The following is a 20,977-nucleotide window of genomic DNA, read 5'->3' on the forward strand; positions in this document are numbered from 1 at the left end:
CTAGCAGGTATCAGCTCTGACAGTGACGTATTGTTCACACTGGGTCCCCCCATAGAAGGGATGTATGCATCTTCTTCGCCATGGGACCACAATGGCTTCATCAAGGCCTTCAATATTGTGGGGGCTCCATAAACACCAACTGAATGCCTGGAGTGGGTGTCAGCTTAAAATTCTTCTCTCCTACGGTCCCGACTCTTCCCATTCTTCTAGGCTGTAGCATCCACAAGACAGTCTTTTACAAGCACTGGATCTGCCAAGAAGAAAACCAAGGAAACTATTTCTCCAAAGAGACATCTTCAGTTCCATCTCTGTGAGAGGGTGCTGCTTAGGGGAAAAAGTGAAGGGCAGATAAGGAAGACGTCTTAAAAGCTTAAAAACACTGTACAAACGCCATCTTGAACACTGTTTTTTAAGCTGTCAGATGAAGGAGGCTTACTCATCATCCTCAAAATTCTCTTTACTATCCAACAGTGACATCATTTCTCAATGCCCAGGGTGCAGATGTGCGTGGGGGAGACCACTGTGTCCGTGGAAGAGTGTTGTGCTCTCGGGAACAGTCAGCTCTGTCTGAAATGCCGTCCTAGCAAAAGACAGCCCAAGGATGCTGTGCCAAAGTTCCTTGCAAAGAGTAGGTGCTGGGGCAACTTCAGTGGCATTTGGCCACACTGGAGGGTCCTTTCAAACATGTCTATGTCTTCTGTTGAACTGAAACCAAAGGGTCCTTGAGCCCCCAACACAGAAAACAGCAATGGGTGGGCATGGGTGTACTTAGCACCAGATCTGCCCCCCTTTATCTAGAACTGCCCCCATTCTAAGAAGGCTGTCCTGGGAAGACATGCAGGCCTGTCCAAGAGGAAGGACCTAGGAGGAGCTTGAATGTCTTGGTAAAGAGTCTGTATTTTTGTTTTACTTGCCAGAAGGCACATGTGCTGGCTAGAGAGAGACAGGACAGAGTGAGAAACACTCCCAGTGGTGCATGGTCACGTTGGCCCACAGATGTTAGAGCTGCAGGCCCTCTCGCTGCTCAAGGGTAGGGACTGAGCCTGCGTGGCTGTGGGGTCCACCAGCCCTCCTCAGCTTATCCCTACCCCATGCCCCAGCAAGAGGTCAGGCATACCAGGAGCCCTTATGGCTTTTAATTGAATAAAATGATTCCATGTATATAATTGTGTGTGTGTGTGTGTGTGTGTATGTGTGTGTGTGTGCGTAAAATATCTCGGTATGACTAGGTAAGGTGAGTATGGGTAAGTGTATGTGGGTGTGTATGTTTGTGCATATGATTGTGTGTGAGTGCCTGGATGAGTGCATGACTGTATCATATATATATTAATTTAAAAATGTGATCTTTTATGCATGTGTATGTGTGTGCGTTAACCATAACACTGCCGTTTTCTTCTCTGCAAAACGAAATCTGTCCTAGGTTAGGACAGGCCTAGCATTCAGCTGAGGGGTCCCTTTAAACCAACTTCTCACTGCTACCCTTGTCTCTGGGGAACAGTGACCACACTCTCACATACGGAGTGAGGCAGTTTCTCAGCAACTAGACTCTCTGGACAAGAGAAGAAAGCTCGTGAGAAACAAGGAGCCCTGAAATGAATAGTTGCAACATATGCCGAGGCTACTATTCTGGTTTGTTCTCCATTCAAAACGTCAAGCCAAATGGAGAAGAAGAAGAAAGTGTTCTTGCATAACACACCTTCTCGTTATCTATCTGAATCTCAAGTTGCTTGTTTTCGCAGAGGGCAGACTGCCTTCTGGAGGTTAGGAATGAAGGAAAATGCCTTTCCAGGATTGGATTTATTTCTTTGGGACTATCTTAAGAAATGACAAGGTTTCCAAGTAGCCATCTAATGAGAGCTGGCTAAATTAATCAGTGTATCATGTGAAGGGATTTCAAATAGCCGTGTGTGTGGATAAAGCAGCTTGCAAGTACTGACGTGTTCACATGGTAAGCTGTCCATAGCGAATGTGTTAAATAGAACAAAAACAACAGGTTATAAAACAGTATGTGGAGCACAAGCCCGTTCCTGTTGTAGCCATCATAGACACAGGTAAAGATATTTCACTATACGCATTTCTTTGGGTGCAAAAACTGTTAATGCTCCAGAAAATGGGTTGAGAAATTGGAGTGAAACTTTCACTTTTCTGTTTCAACATTTTGGTAGAGTGGAAGATGGTATGTCCAGAGGCGTAAAATATCTCGGTATGACTAGGTAAGGTGAGTATGGGTAAGTGTATGTGGGTGTGTATGTTTGTGCATATGATTGTGTGTGAGTGCCTGGATGAGTGCATGACTGTATCATATATATATTAATTTAAAAATGTGATCTTTTATGCATGTGTATGTGTGTGCGTTAACCATAACACTGCCGTTTTCTTCTCTGCAAAACGAAATCTGTCCTAGGTTAGGACAGGCCTAGCATTCAGCTGAGGGGTCCCTTTAAACCAACTTCTCACTGCTACCCTTGTCTCTGGGGAACAGTGACCACACTCTCACATACGGAGTGAGGCAGTTTCTCAGCAACTAGACTCTCTGGACAAGAGAAGAAAGCTCGTGAGAAACAAGGAGCCCTGAAATGAATAGTTGCAACATATGCCGAGGCTACTATTCTGGTTTGTTCTCCATTCAAAACGTCAAGCCAAATGGAGAAGAAGAAGAAAGTGTTCTTGCATAACACACCTTCTCGTTATCTATCTGAATCTCAAGTTGCTTGTTTTCGCAGAGGGCAGACTGCCTTCTGGAGGTTAGGAATGAAGGAAAATGCCTTTCCAGGATTGGATTTATTTCTTTGGGACTATCTTAAGAAATGACAAGGTTTCCAAGTAGCCATCTAATGAGAGCTGGCTAAATTAATCAGTGTATCATGTGAAGGGATTTCAAATAGCCGTGTGTGTGGATAAAGCAGCTTGCAAGTACTGACGTGTTCACATGGTAAGCTGTCCATAGCGAATGTGTTAAATAGAACAAAAACAACAGGTTATAAAACAGTATGTGGAGCACAAGCCCGTTCCTGTTGTAGCCATCATAGACACAGGTAAAGATATTTCACTATACGCATTTCTTTGGGTGCAAAAACTGTTAATGCTCCAGAAAATGGGTTGAGAAATTGGAGTGAAACTTTCACTTTTCTGTTTCAACATTTTGGTAGAGTGGAAGATGGTATGTCCAGAGATATTAACATGCAAAATATTTTGGCCAGCCTGGTGGAATGGTGATTAAGGCAGGTGGATCCCACACAGCCAACTGTACAGTTCGAGTCCTGGACCCAGTGGCTTGAAAACCACACCGAGTTCGTGTGTATGCATGCCCAAAAGCTCAAGAGGAGAAGTGGAGGAAAAAGGATTGTAGTGTGTTCATCCCCACCAGGGGGTGCTTTCTCATTGTCACTCTCTCTCTCTCTCTAGCAAATGCAAGCACCCTCTAGCAAAAAAAAAAAAAAAAAAAAACTCAAAAATAAAATAATAGGAAGTGGGCCAGCTCTGTGTCCTGTTGATTAAGGCAGTGGGATCCCACATGGTCTACCACATAGTCTGAATCCCAGATCTAGAGGCTTGGGAATCCCAAAGGGTGTAAGAAATGGAAGAGGAGTAATTGGGGTATGATCATTCCCCAGAGTGGCACTTTCTCCTCTCCCTCTGTCTCTGTCTCTCTGGCAAGTGCATGCAACCTCTAGCAAAAAAAAAAAAAAAAAGAAAAAGAAAAAGAAACCATCATAAGCAAGCCCCTCAATAAGGGAAGATCACAACATGGAAATTAAAGACCTTAGAGAAGTGATAATGTGACAACGGGAGAGGATCAAACACAAGCTCATAGAGAATAGAGAAGGAATTGCAGTGTGGCTATTCCCCCTGGAGGGGGGTGTGTGTGTGATTCCTCATTTTTCCTCTCTCTGTATCTCTCTCTTCTCTCTCTGACAAGTGCACATGCCTTATGGGGCAAAAACTTAAGAAAAAAAAATGCCTAGGAATAAACTATGTCAACATAAAATAGTAAACTGAGTCAAAGCATGTAAGGCAAAAGGAATTTATCTGGTCATAAGGATGAGGACCCCAGCCAGAACACAGTCTGGATGAATATTTTTGGGTAACCCTGAACTTCCTTACTGAGGCCTTAAAACTCTCAGACATATTTTAAAGGAAAAAACTGCAAGGAACAAAAGAGGGGAAAGGAAATTATACCAGTTGTTCTGAGGCAATTATCCTTGACTACCAGGACCAATAACAAGGGTAGTGTCAGTCCAAGGTTGGACAGCTGGTCTATGGGCAGAGGTAGTTCTTGTGTCAGGCTGCAGTGGTCTTTGTGCAAGGTTGTGGTTCTGTCAGAGTTCTTTAAAATACAGTTCTTGGGGCCAGCAGGTGGTGTAGTGGTTAAAGCACTGGATTTCTACATAGGCAACCACAGTTAGAGTCCTGGACCTATCAGGGCACTGCTGTGTGATACTGGAGTCATATGGGAAGGCCCTGGGTTCAGATCCTCAGGCTACAAGAACACACCAGCCATATGCCCTAGCTATGATCCTAGGTAAGACTAGGTGGCGAATGGGGGGGACACCCCAGTGTGTTGTCTCTCTCTCTCTCTAAAAGAAAGAAACTTATAAATAAAGAAGTCTCAAGAATTAAACATTGTGATACTATATAATGAACAGATATCATTAGATCAAAAAATAAAAACAACACAGCATAGAAAATGTAATAAACCAGGGGCCAGCAGGTGGCATGGTGGTTAAGGCACTGGACTCCCATATGGCCAACCATGGTTCAAGTCCTGGACCCAGTGGCTTGCTTTCTCACTTTCTCTCTCTCCGGCCGAATTTCAAAAAGTAATAATGATAATGATGAATAAAACTTTTTAAAAGAAAATGCAATAAGCCTACTAAATACTATGCAGGCCTTTCATATATTGTTAAAGGAGGATCTCAATGAAAAGGAAAATGAACTATACTTGGGGCCAGTGGGTGGCGTGGTGGTTAAGGTACTGGACACTCCCACATGGCTGACCATGGTTCAAGTCCTGGACCTGGTGGCTTGCTTCCTCACTTTCCCTCTCCTTCTCTCTGTGTCTCTCTCTGGTCAGATTAAAAAATAAATGAATGAATAATTAAAATTGATTATTAAAAAAAAGAAAAGAAAATGAACTATACTTGATATTGAGACCATTGAATATCTGTCATCTAGAGAAATTAAATTTAGGTTCATATCACAGTTCAGGGTAAATTTTATTTGGATAGAAGATTTAAATATAAATAAACAAATATTTTCCCTTCCTCGATATACTTAACAAAAATGAACTAAAAGGAAACATGAGAGTATTCCTTTATAAACGTGAAATGGGAAAGATCTAACTGTGACTTAAAATCTAGATGTCATGGGGCCAGAAGTTGCCATAGTGGTTTGGTGCTGAACTCTCATATGTCTGACCGTGTTTCAAGTCCAAGATTCAGAGACTTGAAACTCACACCGGGCACATGTGTATGAGTGCCCAAAATCCTGAGAGTAGAATGGAGGAGAAGGGACTGTGGGGTGGATATCTCCACCAGGAGGGATTTCTCACTTTTTCTCTTTGTGTCTGTCTCTGTCTCTCTGGCAAGTGTACATGCCCTACAGCAAAAAAAAAAAAAAAAAAAAAAATCCAGAAGTCATAAAACAGTTAAACTATAGTAAAGAAATTTAAATGACATAGAGTATAGTTAATTTTAAAATATGCATTTTAAGCAAAATCAAAGGAGAAATAACAGATTTGCGCTTCTTAGGATAATAACTTCTTAGGATACTAGAAAGTTGCAAAAGACCCTCATTGTCACCTTAAACATGAGAGCAAGTTGTATAACCAACAAGATCTTTGACAAAGAAGCAGGTGCAAGAGAAATCCATTCATCACAGATGGGATCAAAGAGAAATCAGCTGAATGGTTTTTTAAATTTTGTTTTATTATTATTTCTCTACATTCAGTCATAAAATCAACTGAGTGTTCAGGGCTGCATAAGAATTATCATGATGGGTTTGAATTCCAAGGCTCCCCAGTCACAGAGCGAGTCTTCATTAACCTACTGAGTCTTTCCCGCAGTCTTTACTGAGCCCATAGAGGCAACATGCTTAAGACCACAAACGAACAAGGTTGTTGACAAAGATCCCTGAGTGCAAACATGGCTTCCTGTAGCACAAGGCAGGGACTTCCCCAAGCGCAAGGCAGCAGCCCACCAAAGACTGGTGACAGGGTGGATGGCTCTCTGAGAATCCCCCGTCAAGGATTTCAGGTTTCATCATCAGAACTTCAGCCTCTCTCCAAAGTCTAGCGGAGGTGAACGGGCTGAGAAAGCTGAGAAAAATCCCGATGGGGCCCACAAACATCAGAAGAATTATAAGAAGAGATCAGACGGTGGCACAGGGGTGAAACACATCATTCTGCAAGGCCAACCACCATGGGAAGGCCACTGTTTCAAGTCTGGAGACCTCCCTGAGTACACCGGGCACACATCCCCAGGAGGTGGGGTGGCTGAAGCTAGAGGTGGATTAGGGCATAAGAATCCTATCAGGAGTGCTCACTCACTCCCTGCTTCTCTCACTCATGGGATAAATAAATAGTTTTATAAAAGATGATAAAAGGATATTATGAACAACTTTATGCTGCTGATAGCCTAAATTAAAAGGTTAAATTCCTTGAAAAACACAGAACTGACACAAGAAGAAAAAGTAAATATAAAAGCCCTGTATCTATAAAATAGACAAAAACTCTAAATTCATGTATTCACATTAAATTCTATCAAACATTTAAGAAATAACTACAGACATAAATACTTTTAGAAATAGAGAAGGTAGGAACAATTTCTACCTCTTTTGGTGAGATTACCATAACCCTGATACAAAAACCTGACAAGGTTGTTGTAAGAAAAAAATTACAGATCAATATCCCTTATGAACACAAATGCAAGACCCTAACAAAATATTATGAAGTTGAATCAGTAATATATAAAAATGGTAATGCATAATGACCAGGAATGGTTTTATATTTTGAAAAATAATAAAATCACAAATTATTTTATGTTTCGAAAAATTAAACATAATTCAGTACATTAATAAAATAGAGGAGGAAAAAGAATGATCCTCATAAGATATGTAAAATAAAATTGACAAAATTCAACATAAATATGAGATATTTTCAAAGTTTCTTTCATGAGAGAGATAATAGAGAATTTACAAGACCAAAATTTTTTTTAGAGAAAGATTTTTGCTATAGAGCATGTGCACTCACCAGAGAGACAGAAAGCGAGAAATCACCCCCCAAGGGGAACAGGCATATGCAATCCCTTCTCCTCCATTCTCCTCTTGGGATCTTGGGCACACACGCACATGTACCCAGTGTGAGTTTTAAGTTGCTGGGTCTGGGACTCGAACCACAGTTGGCTATGTGGGAGTTCAGCAACATAATCATTACACCATCTGCTGTTCTCGCAAGACCCAACTCCTAAGCATACAATGGGACTTCAAAAAGATTATGGAAAAATAGAATTTAAGTACCTATTTATATTATGCAAAAAGAAATTTGAAATTTATGCATAGTTTTGTCCTAATACCCATTTTCCATGGGCTTTTCAAAGACTCATATTGCAAAGCTACAATAATCAAGGCAAAGTTGCACTGATGTAGACATACACATAAAGTAGAATGAAGAGCCTAGAAAAAGAACCATTTTAAAAATATAGTTAATTGATTTTCAACAATAGTTCCAAGGTAATTCAATGAACAATGAAAAATTGTACAATTGTTTATCTGTATTGAGAGAAAATACTAGTCCCTTGTAATTTACTATATACAAAAATTAAGTGAAATGGATTATAAAGATAAGCCTAAAAGCTAAAACTATTAGGTCATCAGGAAAGTCATGAAATATTTTTCTGTTTTTCTATACAAAAATGCATCATGACTTTTCCAATGTCCCAACATAAAACTCATAGAAGAAAGCACACAAGAAAAAAATCATTACCCTAGAATAGGCAAAGGTTTCTTGGATAAGATACAATAAACATCAACTATAAAAGAAGATACTGACAATTCACCCTTCATCAAAATGAAAAAAAATACCTTCTCTTTGAAAAAGACCTTAAGAAAATAAAAAGACAACCTCTAGTATCACTATACACCCTTAGAATAGTCAGAATTAAAAAGCTAAACAATATCAAGCATTGGTGACAGTGTGGAGCAACTGGAACCCTCATGTATTACTGAGGATGAAAATATAGAAGTGTATAGTTATTTTGGAAAACATGAGGACAATTTCTTATACCCTTAGAACTACCCTACAACTTGGAAATTTCTAGATCTTTACTCAAGAAAAATGAGGACAGATGCCTGTAAATTATACATGAATGCTCCTAATCCCCAAAGACAACCCAAGTGTCCATTAACAAGTCTTTGGATAAATAGTGGTATATTCATACAATAGAATACTACTCAGCAATATAAATAAAATACCAACACTTGCAACAGCCAACATAAACAAATCTCAGAAACATGCTTGAGTAAAGGAAGCTGAATACAAAAGAGTCTATATAATAATGATACCAAAATATGTGACAGTCAAAAATAAATCTGTGTTGGCAAGTCAGAAAATGTTTGTCCAGTAGGGAAGCTTTAGATAATTGACTAGAAAGGACACAAGGATACTTTCTCGGTTACAAATGCCATATTGGATGATGTTCTTACAGGTGAATACTATTGCCAAAATTCAAAAAAATGAACATTTGGGCATTTTATTATGTATAAATTATTCCTTGATTAAAAAAAATGCTTATTCAATTTCACAGCACATTATCTGTGCCGAATAAATAATAATGTTTTCAAGAGATGCTAACAGACTACCTTGCACCATGATAATTGCCTTTTTTTTTAAGAGAGAGATTTTTGCTATGGAGTGTGTGCGCTCCCCAGAGAGGCAGAGACAGAAAGATAGAAAGTGAGAAATCATCCCCCCGGGGGGATGGCCATTCCACAATCTCTTCTCCTCCACTTTCCTCTCGGGATTTTTTTCTTTTTTTTGAAAAAAAAATTATTATCATAATCTTGTTTATATTACACTGAATCACATATAACTTTACAGCATATTACATTTCTTTTTCCAGAAGGAATACCATGTATATCAGTCAATACGAAGACATTAAAATCCCCATCATGATCATCCAATAGCTTTTCACTTTTTTTCCAGATTATTATTATCCCAATTATTTTTTAAACATTCAATGACTATCATTTTGCTTGTAAAAAGAATTTACCCAACATGAAATACTTCCCAGACCAGTCCAGTTGAGATACTATACATGTCGTCATCAATGGGTAATAAACCATATCTGTGTCCCACTTAAGTCATGCCTCTCTGTTCTCTTACTATCCTTCTCCATACTCTTTTCCCACCCTGTTGCATGCTGTCTTACCATCACTAACTATTTTCACTGCTTTTGTGCCCTCCAATATTTCCATCTCTACCATAAAGTATGGATAGTCGGTATATGTTAGGTGGAGAAATACAGTATCTTTCTTTCATATCCTGGCTTACTTCACTCAGCAATAGATCCTCCATATCAGACCACTTTCTATCAAATGGTCTCGGGATTTTGGACACACACATGCGCTCACCCAGCGTGAGTTTTAAGCCACGAGATCCAGGATTCGAACCGTAGTGACTACATGTGAGTTCAGCGACATACCCATTACGCCATCTGCTGGTTCCAATAATTGCCTTTTTATACTATAGCAATCTGTAACCTTATGAAGTCTTCATAAACGTGATCAATTGCAACAGTAAAGTGTGAGACACAGACGGTAACTGACAGTCTGGGGGAAATATTTGCTACTCATCTCTTAAACAAAGGGCTAATCATGTCTACATATAAGAATTTTTAACAATTTATGTTAAAAATACTAAAAATTACCAAAGTGAAGACAGCTTTACTCTGGGAGTGGATTCTACTCGGGTGTAGCCACTATGCCTGTTTCTGATTTCTTTTTCATGTTTAGTGGTGGTCGGGATAAAGAGACCAAGGGGGGAAGGGAGAAGGAGAAAAAAAGGCAGAAGCATACCTATGCTCAAAAAGGACACTGGATAAAAACATACCAACATATCCCAAACAAAAGGTGAAATTATGGTAGTTTTTTCTTCTAATAAATTATCTGAATTTTCTACAATGAACGCCTATTAGTTTTTGCCCTTTTATAGGAAATGCTGTAATGCAAATGAGGACTATTTTTGGTGAAACTATTATACCTACAAGCGGTTAAATAATGTTCATGGAATTCAATTTATGAGTTGAAATGCTATTCCTTTAACAGGCAATGCTTTTATTATTCATTTATCCCCACCCACAGAACATGGATAAATTAAGAGTTTCATGAACTTTTTACTTATAAATGCTACATACTTTTATTCCAATAGCAGAGAATATTTTTTAAAGCTCATTTAAACTTATATTTGGAGGTTTCTGCCATAGTTTTCACCAGAAATGGTGCCCACATTAGTTCCTTAAAATAGACATAGAAAAGGAATTCACTGGCAATTTATTTACCCTTTTATAAAAGCCTTTGTATTATAAAATATTTCAAACATGAATAAAAATAAAGAATTGTTCACTGAACCTCATATAGCCATCAGCCATCATGTAGACGTAACAAATATTTTACCATTTTAACTTCATTAAAAAAATAAATTAGACATTATGACATTTCATCACTAAATCCATCAGCATGTATTTCTAAAAAAGACATAGTTTTACATAACACAACCACTTTTACAGCTAACAAAATAGTTTCTTAATATCGTACAATACTTAGATCATATTTAGACAACATTCAAATTTCCCCCATTAATACTCAAAATGTACTTTGCAGTTGTTAAACTGGGCCCCACAAAAGGTCTAACTGACTGCTTCATTTTGGTGGGGTTTTTTTGAGAGAGTTTTTCTATAGGGTACATATGTTCACCAGAGATGTATAGAGAGACAGAAAGCAAGAAAGCACCCCCCAGAGTGGATGGCTACACCGCAATCCCTTCTCCTCCATTCTCTTCCTGGGATCTTGGGCATGCACACACACAGGCCTTGCGTTATTTCAAGTTGCCAGGTCCAGGTCTTGAACTGCAGTCACCTACGTGGGAGTCCAGTGCCTTAACTACTATGCCACTTGCTGGCTTTCTTCCTCCCACCTCCCCTACCCCCACTCCATTTCTAAAGTTTAGTCTTGAAAATCCAGAACCGTTTTCGTCATCACCCCTGGTTGGTCTTCTTGTTTATTCATTTCATTTTGTTTTTGTTGTTACTTAAACAAACTTGCTCTGCTGTCTCATAAAGAATTCCCTAGTAATATAAAGAATGGTTTGAGAACACCACTCAAGGACTCATTGCAAATATTGTCATCTCTAAATATAACATCAGATTCATATTTTAACATCTAACTCTTATCATTTTGATTTGGGACATCAAGATTATAGTGTATGGGCAGAGAAACACGTAGGATTACCAGAAAAATGCCCGAAACTAACATACAAGTAGACTGATCCAGGTCTCCTTATATTTTGCAATCAAAGCCCCCATTTGGGATAGGAAGCTGCCTTGCCTTTGGAGCTGCTCAACCTGGAAAAGACATCACAATTTCCCTTCTGGCCTGGAGGAACACAAGCTTAATGTAGCTTACAGGAAGCCTGACTGCAGCTAGCTTGAACATCCCTGGAAGGGGTTAAAATGTGAAAGACCAGCACTTTCCTTTCAGGAGGCCCATCTTATCACAGACAACCGGGCAAGAGAAAACACTTTAAGCTAATGAGGTTTACAGCTAACCAGATCTGGATGAAGCGATTCAATGGACTCCACTCTGCAAGTCTCAATTCTTCTAAGATTCATTTATCTTAGAATGCTCACCACCGAAAGTACCCCCACCTTCACATTTCTCTGAGTATTAAGCTAAACAATAAATTCTCATCCTAGCTAGTTAATTATCGTTAACCCCCCCAGGCTGCTACAATATTATGTGTGTGCTCATTCAATTGCATTGTGAATTCGCTAACATTGAACAAGAAACAAATGAGAAGTATAAGGGAAAGAATGTTGCTAGGGAGATTTCTGTAAGGTGAAAGCCAAAGAACTCCTCCATGTATGGAAGGAAGAATTCCTAAGTCATGCAGTCGTTGAGCATCTGCTGATAGGGTCAGTGTGAATCCGTTTCCATGCTGGTCACAGGGATCTGGAAAGGATGAGGCTTTCCTTGCCAGGTCTGGGTTACGTGCCCACCCCTAAGGTCATGGGTAAAGTCAACCTCATCCAAATCTGAATCTAAGACTGGTGAACGGAGTATTCTCCAAGAAAAATCCAAGAGGAGCTCCCAGCCCAAGGGAGAATGGATCCTGGACAAGAAAAACAAACAGATGAGCAGGTAGGAAGCAGAGCGAAGGGCTCTCAGGGCTCCACACGTAGAGAACAGGTCATCTGGGTGCGTGTCCACTCTTCCCATTCGAATTCCTGAGTCCCCAACACTGAACTCACTAGCTTTGGCCTCTTTCCCAGTGGGGACTCATTCTCCCAGGACTCTGGATCTTTCAGGTTTGGCAAGCTTTCTGTGTATCTCCTCTCTCAGGCCGAAAAGGGTTTTTTTGAGAGAGTTTTTCTATAGGGTACATATGTTCACCAGAGATGTATAGAGAGACAGAAAGCAAGAAAGCACCCCCCAGAGTGGATGGCTACACCGCAATCCCTTCTCCTCCATTCTCTTCCTGGGATCTTGGGCATGCACACACACAGGCCTTGCGTTATTTCAAGTTGCCAGGTCCAGGTCTTGAACTGCAGTCACCTACGTGGGAGTCCAGTGCCTTAACTACTATGCCACTTGCTGGCTTTCTTCCTCCCACCTCCCCTACCCCCACTCCATTTCTAAAGTTTAGTCTTGAAAATCCAGAACCGTTTTCGTCATCACCCCTGGTTGGTCTTCTTGTTTATTCATTTCATTTTGTTTTTGTTGTTACTTAAACAAACTTGCTCTGCTGTCTCATAAAGAATTCCCTAGTAATATAAAGAATGGTTTGAGAACACCACTCAAGGACTCATTGCAAATATTGTCATCTCTAAATATAACATCAGATTCATATTTTAACATCTAACTCTTATCATTTTGATTTGGGACATCAAGATTATAGTGTATGGGCAGAGAAACACGTAGGATTACCAGAAAAATGCCCGAAACTAACATACAAGTAGACTGATCCAGGTCTCCTTATATTTTGCAATCAAAGCCCCCATTTGGGATAGGAAGCTGCCTTGCCTTTGGAGCTGCTCAACCTGGAAAAGACATCACAATTTCCCTTCTGGCCTGGAGGAACACAAGCTTAATGTAGCTTACAGGAAGCCTGACTGCAGCTAGCTTGAACATCCCTGGAAGGGGTTAAAATGTGAAAGACCAGCACTTTCCTTTCAGGAGGCCCATCTTATCACAGACAACCGGGCAAGAGAAAACACTTTAAGCTAATGAGGTTTACAGCTAACCAGATCTGGATGAAGCGATTCAATGGACTCCACTCTGCAAGTCTCAATTCTTCTAAGATTCATTTATCTTAGAATGCTCACCACCGAAAGTACCCCCACCTTCACATTTCTCTGAGTATTAAGCTAAACAATAAATTCTCATCCTAGCTAGTTAATTATCGTTAACCCCCCCAGGCTGCTACAATATTATGTGTGTGCTCATTCAATTGCATTGTGAATTCGCTAACATTGAACAAGAAACAAATGAGAAGTATAAGGGAAAGAATGTTGCTAGGGAGATTTCTGTAAGGTGAAAGCCAAAGAACTCCTCCATGTATGGAAGGAAGAATTCCTAAGTCATGCAGTCGTTGAGCATCTGCTGATAGGGTCAGTGTGAATCCGTTTCCATGCTGGTCACAGGGATCTGGAAAGGATGAGGCTTTCCTTGCCAGGTCTGGGTTACGTGCCCACCCCTAAGGTCATGGGTAAAGTCAACCTCATCCAAATCTGAATCTAAGACTGGTGAACGGAGTATTCTCCAAGAAAAATCCAAGAGGAGCTCCCAGCCCAAGGGAGAATGGATCCTGGACAAGAAAAACAAACAGATGAGCAGGTAGGAAGCAGAGCGAAGGGCTCTCAGGGCTCCACACGTAGAGAACAGGTCATCTGGGTGCGTGTCCACTCTTCCCATTCGAATTCCTGAGTCCCCAACACTGAACTCACTAGCTTTGGCCTCTTTCCCAGTGGGGACTCATTCTCCCAGGACTCTGGATCTTTCAGGTTTGGCAAGCTTTCTGTGTATCTCCTCTCTCAGGCCGAAAACCCTCATCTCCAATTCCATTTTTATAAGGTCCTGAATGGAAAGTTTTTTGGTCCTAATCCAGAGAAATATACCATACCTCAGCTAGCTAAGTTGTTGAGTCCAGGCTCAGTGGGAGAAATGATGCATTTTAAATTAGTTCTTCCAGAGGTAGGAGGCAACATAAGAAGCAATCAATGGGGCCAGCAGGTAGCATAGTGGTTAAGGTGCTGTTTCTCTGTTTCTCTCTGTCTTTCCAGTGAGTGCATGCACCCTATACCAAAAAATAAATAAATAAAATCTCTCTTTAAAAGAAAAAAGCAATCATTTACTTCATCAGTGAGAGATGAAATGGAGGCAGGGGGGTTGTAAAGCACTAGAACAGACGTGCCTTTCGGGTGAAAGGAGACCCCTCTCTAAGCTGTCCTAGCCAAGGAGGTTGCTCAATCTTGCCTTGTGACTCTTGCCTTCTCTTCCCCTCCTGCAGGCAGCTCAGTAGCAGAGGGGACACCTGGAAACATGGACATAAGTCAACACCAAGGCTCCTCTGGCCCTCCTAGGACCATTTATCAGAGCCTTCCAGTGAGGGTCACATGTGTGCTGAAAGATGCATGGCAAATATTAAAAGATATTAAATGTTAAAAATATGTAAAAGGAGAAAGAGTAGTGTTTGCAAGTAAATTTATGTTTATACAAAATATCTGTGGAAGCAGGCCTTTCCACTTTGGAGATTCTGCTAATTCATCACCTCGACAGTAATGTCTCGAGAAGCAAATCCATCAGGCGGCGACCATTACTTTTTAATAGACCACTCCATTTTCAGCAATCACACTAACAAAATCAGGGCATAGCCCAGCCTGCCTGCAGGAGATGCAAACCGGCAGATGCTTCACAAGTGCGCCCCTGCCCATGCAGAGGGCTTGCTCACAGGTCGTGGAGATGCAGAACAGGAGGGAATGTCAAGGGAACATCCTGTACGCAGATCTTCCAGATCTTGACGAACTCCTGTGGGGTGTCTGTACAACTCATGCTAAGTTTGCCTTTGTTTCTCAGAAAGTTGCTTTTGTTTTGCAGAACCTTGTTCCTGTTTTGCTCAGTAAGGTTCTGCTCAAGGTCCGGGTGTATGCCTTTGCTTTTAGATTATATAAGATGCTAAAACACATGATCTGGAGCACGTAGGCCAGAGTATGCTTTTAAAAATGCTTACCAACGGATACTAAGAGAGAGCCTTTCTAAAATTATTTTTGTCTCTGATGGATTTGTAAGGACACTGGAATATAATTGATTCATTCACTCATCTGATGACTACCTCCTCAATGGTGAGAATGGGGCAAGGTAATTCAGAATATGGATATCTGAAAGTCCTGCTCTCACATGGAGGGGAGACATAATTGGCCAACCATGCTACAGGTCAGAACTGATTAAGTACAAAACCAGAAATAGAAGTAAGAAGTTATGAGAGCATAAAGAAGTCATTGATTTACGAAGTTTCGTGTGAATCCAGAAAAGTTTCAGGGAGGGACTATGTTGGATCTTCACCTCAAAAGAGAGTTAGGAGTTATTCTTTTATTATTATTGTTATTTTTTTCTTTTGTTGACTTGTTTCAAAAGTAATATATTTGTACTGAAAAAAATGGGGGCTGAACAGTGGCCCAGAGGTAAAACGCTACATTCCGCAAGGCAGGCCTACGTGAAAGTCCCAGTTCACATCCAGAGACATCCCCAAGTGTGCTGGCCATGTACATGCCCATAATCCGGGGCTGACTGGAGCTGGGGTGGTTTACAGTACCAGGACCCTCTTGGAGATACTGACTCTCTATGTCTTGATCTCTCTCTCTCTCTAATTTATGGAAGAACAAAATAAACAATTTTTTTTAAGAAAAGAAAATATACATAAGCCCACCACTCACCTGTAACTACTATTGGTATTCTTTCTTTTTCAGAAATATAAGTTTTTTAGAAATGTGCATTCAAACTTTGTGATCTGCTTTATTACTTGATCTACCGTGTGTGTGTACATCTAATAGAATGAAGCTCTCCTGACAAACATATTCAGAAATATGAGACAGTGGTCAATTAAAAAATCAGTTACTGGGGGTTGGTCCCCATGGCCTAGTGGTTAAGAGAGCTGAATCCCACATGGCCAACTGTGGTTCGAATCCCAGCCACCTGTGGCTTTTAAAGCATGCTGATGTGTACGTGCATGCATGTGCATGTTTATGCCCAAAACCCTGAAAGGAGGGAGAGGCGGAAACAGATTGCAGCATAACCATGCCCCACTGGACAGTGCTTTCTCTCTCTTTTTGTCTCTCTGGCTTGTTCTGGTGAGCACACACCTCCTCTGAAAAAAAAAAATTAAAAAATTTGAAAATCAGTTACTGTGAAGAATGATCAATATGATAAAAAAAAAAAAAAATCACCTGTAACTACTATTGGTATTCTTTCTTTTTCAGAAATATAAGTTTTTTAGAAATGTGCATTCCAACTTTGTGATCTGCTTTATTACTTGATCTACCGTGTGTGTGTACATCTAATAGAATGAAGCTCTCCTGACAAACATATTCAGAAATATGAGACAGTGGTCAATTAAAAAATCAGTTACTGGGGGTTGGTCCCCATGGCCTAGTGGTTAAGAGAGCTGAATCCCACATGGCCAACTGTGGTTCGAATCCCAGCCACCTGTGGCTTGAAAAGCATGCTGATGTGTACGTGCATGCATGTGCATGTTTATGCCCAAAACCCTGAAAGGAGGGAGAGGCGGAAACAGATTGCAGCATAACCATGCCCCACTGGACAGTGCTTTCTCTCTCTTTTTGTCTCTCTGGCTTGTTCTGGTGAGCACACACCTCCTCTGAAAAAAAAAAATTAAAAAATTTGAAAATCAGTTACTGTGAAGAATGATCAATATGATAAAAAAAAAAAAAAAAGCCAGGAACACTCTAACTTAAAACAAAGCCATGCGCCTTCATCTACCTCCTTCTGATGAAAGGCCAAGGCCTTTTCTTTGGGGGGAGCTGGGGGAGTGCCATGTCAGCTTCTTACATAAGCCATCCTCTAATGCATTATGTACAAGTTCTAGTTTCAAATTCTTAAATGTGGGGGAAGACTTGAGAGATACGTGCAGAAAAATCTGAGTACAAAAACCTTCTAAGCCTTTACAGTTCTTTCTGGTCTCTTCATGGCCAGATGTGTTTAATTTCATCACCGTTGTTGGTGACTAGTGTTTATCTGGTGTTCTGCTCTGCTGTAATAGCCACTGCAATGAGCCTCAGCAGGTGTGTAACCGTATGCCCTCATCAGCTGAAGCAGGGAAAATGGAGACAGAAGTCACCAACAGCCAAGTCACTCAGGCTGCCCTGGGCTTCCATCAGCACTTCTTATACGTGAAATCCCTTAAGTTGGTTAAAAGTAGCTCCTGATTGGTCACAGCAGCACAATGGTGACACAACACTCCATGGTACTGGAATCACATGGGAAGGTTCCAGGGTCACGTCCCGAGATCTCTGTGTGCTCACTGGGCACATGCATGCCTGTGATCTGGGCTCCTGGAGGCTAGGAGTAAATTGCAATATGAAGACCTCATTGGGAGTGCCAGTCTTGCTCACTTTGTTTCTCTCTCTTTCTCATGGAAAGAAATACATTTTTAAAAGTATACTTTCTAGGGGCCAGCAGGTGATGTAATGATTAAGGTGTTGGACTCCCACATGGTTGGCTGTGGTTCGAGTCCTGGACTTGGCAGCTTGAAACTCACACAGGCTGCATCTGTGTGGATGCCCCAAATCCCAAGAGAATGGAGAAGAAGGGACTGTAGTGTGACCAGACCCCCAGGGGGTGATTTCTTGCTTTCCCTCTCTCTGTCTCTCAGCCAAGTGCATATGCCCTATATAAAAAATCTGAAACTGAAAAATAAAATAAAATAATTTCTACTATGTATGACAAACCTCTTTCTATGTCATTGTATTAGTTTTCCATTGTTATAACAAATCACCACAAATTTAGCAACTTACTGCAAAACCTACATTTATCTTGCAGTTTTATAAATCAGAAGTTCAGGTGGATTCAATTGCATTCTCACAAGGCCAAATTCAAGGTGTTAGCTAACTGGAAGTTCTAGGGCAGAACCTGCTCCCAAGCCCATACGGGTTCCTAGCTTAATGTAGTTCCTTGCAGTCACAGGCCTGGGGTCACCATTTCCGTGCTGGTTGTCACCTGGGGACTACTCTCAGCTCCTAAAGGCTACCCATGTTATGTAGCAAGTGACCTTCCTCCATCTCCAAGTGAGCAGTGGCATGCAGATCTGCCCTCATGCTTCAAAGCTGTGATTTCCCCTTCTGCTGAAAGACTCTACTTTTAAGCGGACTCATGTGATTAAGTCTATAACTTATCTTTAAATTAACTGTGGGGGACCAGGTGGTGGCACAGTGGTAAAATATGACACTGTGCAAGGTTGACCCAAAAGGCTGGATCCAGGTTTTTGTCTTGAGTGCACTGCGCATGTGCATGCCCCTGATCCAGGCTGCTGAAGCTGGGATTGCGTGCAATGTCTAGACCCTGCCAGGAGTATTGTCTCTCCCCACCTTGTTCATGAAATGAATAAATAAACTTTTTTAAAAAGTCAACTGTCCCACATTAAACTCAATCCTGGGAGTGATTGCTTATCATACTAATGGGTACTTAGGGTTAGAGCATGGAACCTTGGAATCTGTTTTAGAATTCTGCCTACCAAAGTCTTAAAATGGGGATAGGAGGAAAGACCTTTCCAGGCTAAATGGAGATTATAAGCAAAGACTTAAGGGAATGACAAGACTTTGTATGAGCTGCCTGGAGAACAGCAACCCCCTTCACCCAAGCTGAGACCCCCTCTGCTTTCAACAACAGCTAAAAACAAAAGAGAGAGAGCATGAAAAGTTAAATCACACTAAATGTCCAAATGTTTCCTTGGGTTGCATCCCAATTATTATTTTTTAAAGTTATTGCCATAGGGTACATGCGTTCACCAGAGAGAAACAGTGAGAGAGAAAGTGAGAAGTCACTCCCGGAGGGGATGGTCATGACACAAATCCCTTCTCTTCCATTATCCTCCAGGGATTTGGGGCTTGCATGCACACATGCCCGGCATGATTTTTCAAGCCATCATGTCCAGGACTCGAACTGCAGTCAGCCATGTGAGGGTCCAGTGCCTTAACCACCATGGCACCTGCTGTTCCCTGCATCCTAATTACTAGTTTAAGAAATGATGAGCTAACAATCTAAATAAGTATCATCACATTCTTTCCCCAGAGAGAAAAGTAAAAACTTGGAAATGATATCCATTTGTCTACTGGCAAAGAATGGAATAATAATGTCAACGTGTACCCACTTTCCGACCATTCAAGTAGAAACAAATGTAAATAAGAATTCCCAAGGCTAGCAGATAAAAGTGATATGGTCGAAAATGGCCAAGTAAATGAGTGCAACTCATTAAGGATACAAATTCATAATATGCTAAAAGGATAACAATATTCATACCCTGTGACCCTACTTTGAAGACTTTATCCCAACAAGAAAACCCAAAAGAATTCTTTTTTAAATTATGCAATAAAGACACAGTTTGTAGCAATATTTATCTACTATAATTTTTTTAATCTAAATGTTCATAAATGAAAATGGCTAGGTAAATTGTAGTCTGACCATTCAATGGAACATTATGCAAATATTAGCTTTTTAAAAATAATACCCAGAGGGCATGTGTGCTCGCCAGAGTGATGGGGGTGGGGGAGAGAAAGCACCCCCTAGCCCAGTGGGGCATGCTCAAGCCACAATTCCTTCTCCATTTCTCCATCCTGTCAGGGTCTGGGACACACAGGCACGTGTACCTGGCTTGTATGTTTTTCAAGCTGCTGGAGGTAGGATTCAAATGGCAATTGACCATGTGGGATCTGGCTCCCTTAACCACCAGGCTATGGAGCTGACCCAGATATTAGCATTTTTAAAAAAATATTATTTATTTAAATTTTATTTATTAATATTATTATTTTTAAATTGGCTATAGGACACATGGGCTCACCAGAGAGAGACAGAAGGAGAGAGAGAGGGAGAGAAAGGGAAAGTGAGAAAGTGAGAAAGTGAGAAAGCAAGCTGCCAGGTTCATTATAATGAAATACTGAGAAACATATATGACATCTTATGTTGAAGCACAGAATACCGAATCATATCTATCCTATTATGATGGCTGTACAAAAAAATTTCTGCATAAACGATAAGGGAGGGAACTTGAAAATCAAAACAATTTGATTAAAATTGTGGGTGAACTTTTTCTTTCACTTTGATTTATAATAATAGTGCTATGAGGTTGTTTGTGCAATAAATAATAATGATAGTAAGCTTTAAAAAAGTCATATATGAACTCCTAAAGACTGACTACTGTGAATGTCACTGCACTCTCACTGGTTTTAAAAGGACCAGGGACAGTTAATCAAACAAAATATAGATTACAAGTCAGGGCCATTGTAAAATGAGCCCTCACCTCTGAGCTCAACGCTCCAAGCAGCTTGGCAGAAGGAAATTGCAAGTACATTTCCCTTCTCTGCCTTTCTCATTGTACTTTAAGGAAATGAGCACGCATGGTTTTGAACATTGTGATCTCTGCCATGTTCAGTAATGAGGGATGCGAGGAGGCTAAGGGAATTGATACAATTCATAATTC

General features: G+C 40.6%; 1 long non-coding RNA gene across 1 annotated transcript in view; it reads right to left on the minus strand.

Annotated features, from left to right (window-relative positions):
- LOC102487341 (uncharacterized) overlaps window positions 1-20,977 on the minus strand; it is a 100,869-nt gene continuing 79,892 nt past the window's right edge. The window contains exon 4 of the long non-coding RNA XR_003548504.1: window positions 1-250. This is a non-coding gene — a long non-coding RNA (uncharacterized LOC102487341). The remainder of the gene's footprint in view (window positions 251-20,977) is intronic.

The sequence above is a fragment of the Tupaia chinensis genome, unplaced genomic scaffold (assembly GCF_000334495.1).
Source record: "Tupaia chinensis unplaced genomic scaffold, TupChi_1.0 Scaffold000091_1, whole genome shotgun sequence".
Classification (NCBI taxonomy): Eukaryota; Metazoa; Chordata; class Mammalia; order Scandentia; family Tupaiidae; genus Tupaia; species Tupaia belangeri.